General features: G+C 35.8%; 1 long non-coding RNA gene across 1 annotated transcript; it reads right to left on the bottom strand.

Moving 5' to 3' along the window:
* Window positions 1-1,003: 1,003 nt before the first annotated feature.
* On the bottom strand, window positions 1,004-1,376 carry LOC127742411 (uncharacterized). The gene is made up of 3 exons (XR_008003637.1): window positions 1,299-1,376; window positions 1,153-1,187; window positions 1,004-1,064 (listed from the first exon to the last, which is right to left on the bottom strand). It is a non-coding gene; the product is annotated as an uncharacterized LOC127742411 (long non-coding RNA).
* Between the last annotated feature and the right edge of the window lie 2,066 nt (window positions 1,377-3,442).

Below are 3,442 nucleotides of genomic sequence, written 5' to 3'. Positions count from 1 at the left end.
TGTTTGCCATATTAAAAATTTCAGCAGCAAATTTAGTTAAAAGTAACTTAAATACCTGCTTTGTAAATGTTTTAAAATAATATTATTATTTTGCAAGTCCACATATTTGGAATAATTGAATATTATGTTTTACTTCATAGTGTGATAAGAACAAGAAGCTGATTACAAAATGTTAAACAAGGCATGGATTCGATTACAAAGGTTCAGACAATTGGGATCTTGTTTAAAAATTGAATGGAACTATAAAGATCTACAAAGTAATTAAACCTATAAAGGTGTCATTTTCTGTACTGAAACTGCGTTCAACAGATTACTAAACTGTAGGTAAGTATTTTTCTACAGTGATCTAAATGAACAAAGGATTGTTCGATATAAATATAAAAGACCTCTCATGAGTTGAATGTTTTTGGACCTTAAATGTTTCAAACAAGCACAATTAAATAAATGTTAGGGCCAAAGTCTCAATTATTTTTCACTTTTCATAGAAAACCTTGAATCCTTTTTTTTCATACAGGACAGCCTGAAACTCAAAGATTTCATTCAGCGAATTTGCTTTTGGAGAGAGAGAGAGAGAGAGAGAGAGAGAATGAAATACCCTTCAAAAAAAGTGGAATATAGACAGGCAAGGAAGCGGTCAAACAAGACCTCAGTCATATGTATAAACAAAATTTATGCACCTGCTTTTTTTGTTCTTTCAGTTTTTAACTTTTTAATCGAGTGTGCTAACTATTTCATTAAAGAATGCAGAGTTGTGTGTGCTAAAATTAAATCATACCCATTTTCCCTCAGAACAATCCCATTTGAGCAAATAGAAATATTTTGTGTATGTACTAAATCAAATCTCATACAAATTTAAATTTAACCCATTTGAGCAAGTAAGTGATCATTAGTATCCACATCGCAGCAGAATATTTCAAGTACTCTTTATAGTATATCTTGAAGTTAGAAAAACAATGCCAATGCAATCAGCCATTGCAAAGAAGTTCCATATTGTAACATTCATACCGCTTGGGATGTGTATTTGGGGATGGACGCTCAGCAAGGCCCACCAAGAACTGAGCAACCTGAAATGGAAAACATGTCCCTACAAGGTCATATAAAGAACAAGAGAACAATCAGTCAGAAAGTCAAATGTTAGGAAAAAAACCAAACCTCCCCTCCACATCGTCCAGAGCCATAATAACCTCCTATTAAGTGTCAAAACAGCCAAATTTAAAATGACCATGTTACACAAGCTGCTTTTTGATGTGTGTATAACAATATGTTCTTAACAACATAAATCATATACCTATGATTACCTATGATAAGCACATCCAGATCAGTGCCAGCTTGAATGTACTCAGGCTTCAATTTTAGCCACTTTCCACTTTGATCACTAGGCTCCCATTTAGAACTGAGGTCTTTAACAAGTATTCCTTTATCTCTAAACAAAAGGATTAATATTAGAACAAAAATTCTTTAGAAGAGGTATAAAGAGTTTCTTCCTTTTCCACTTTTAATAAATATAAATATATTATATATACTAAAAATAAAATCACTGAAATAAAACAATCATCCAAATTTAATATAATAAACTTTGACACAATCCACAATTCTTCATCTCAACTTTATATTGGATGAATACAGTGCATGGGAGACATACAGAAATACAGACAGACAAACACTGACATGGAACATTAAAAATTAAAATACATGTAAATAAAGAAATGGAAGATATGTTTATGTATTATCCTTCCTAAAATGTAAATTCAGCAAGAGAAGACATATAAATGGCTAATAGCACACCCATCCATATAAAAGCATAGAAAGCATGTAAAAGTTGCTTGTAGCCTAACACTTTCATTTGAGGATATTTTCATTATGATATTTCTTGATCTATTTAGCATTCAAAAGGAATTACAAGACATAAACAAAGAAAATTCCAAGTACAGCAATAGAGTCTGGTCTGCTGAGTTTGGGCTTTTAAGGATATAAGCAAAGACCCCAAAATAAATGAGAAGAATTCCTACTCTCCTAAGTCCATTTATGGTTACATCATGAAAAATCATTAAACACTATTGGAACATAATTCTATCATAAACAAAGAAGAATTCTAATTACTAATTAGCTCTGTTCCTTGATGATTCACTTTTTCTCTACATGCATGTGCACATTAAGAAAAAGAAAAAAGGAAACATAAGCCAAGAATAGTTACGGTGGGAAAGGTATTGCAGGTATAGGATATAAGCATGTAGATTTTGCTGGTATATTTAACATAAATTTTAGGGGCTAAATCATGATATGACAAAGTTAACAGCTTCCCAATGTTAACACAAAACAATTGATTAGAAATTCAAATCCACTAAACTTGTCCTATTACCTTGTTCCCGTGACTTCCAGCAATATCACTATCATCACTCCCTCAAAAACCAATTTGAAGCACCCAAGTAATTCCCAATTTTCTGGCTTCTATTTGTATTAGCTCTGCAAATTTATAGCACACACAAACCACAAATGGTGTTCGAAATAATAAACTCTGTTTGAAGAGGCGACAATTCGCACACTTGAGGCCAATAATCTTCTCAAACAAAAATGAAAATCCTAACGAAGCAAGAAGCAGAAACTCATAAAATTCGGAAGCCCCAAAAATAGAACCCCCAAAACCTTTAAAAATTCCCAGAAGAAAAATCCATACACAGAGAACAAGTAAGAGAGAGGGTGAGACAAAGAGAGAGCGAATGAGATAAAAAGTGAGATGACGAGCGACAAAAAGAGAATAAGATTGAGAATTGTTGTAGGTGGTTTGCGATTGCTTCTCAGCTACCAGGAAGCTAAAACTATTCATGTAGTAAAACCCCCAATTCCTATCAGTGTCATGTCCAGAAGCTGCAACCCCTAATTAAAAACCCTAAAATTGGAACCCAAAACCTCCCAAATTTCACATAACAAATTGAAAATTGATACATACCTTCTCAGGTGAGCGGCGATGACGATGCTGAGCGACGACGACGATGCTGAGCACACTACAGTGAGCACACGCAACGATGATGCTGAGCGGCGACGGTGACTGCACGAGATGGCGATGCTGAGGAGACGATCAGCGCACCCAACGACGATGGTCCGCGCGACGGAGCCCTAGCCGGTGTCATCCTCTCCTTCCTTCCCCTCTCCTCTCTTCTTCTCTTCTTCTTCCCGTTCTCTCCTTTTCTGATTTTTCCCTCTTTTGTGTGTGTGAGTGAGGATGAGAGTGTGAGCTGGTGACTGGTGAGTGGCGCAGCCATGTGGTGAGTGGTGAGTGGTGACTGGCGGTGAGTGGTGATTGGGTGGCGACGGTCACAGCGACGGTGAGAAGGCAAAGGTGATGAGTGCCGTAGGTGATGAGTGTTGAAGGTGAGAATGGCGTGATAAACCCCATTTGTAGGGTTTATCTTGTATTGATTTTTGGGGATTTTATCACCTTTTA

The sequence above is a fragment of the Arachis duranensis genome, chromosome 10, assembly GCF_000817695.3.
Source record: "Arachis duranensis cultivar V14167 chromosome 10, aradu.V14167.gnm2.J7QH, whole genome shotgun sequence".
Lineage (NCBI taxonomy): Eukaryota > Viridiplantae > Streptophyta > Magnoliopsida > Fabales > Fabaceae > Arachis > Arachis duranensis.
This window is presented reverse-complemented; position numbering and strand designations above follow the sequence as displayed.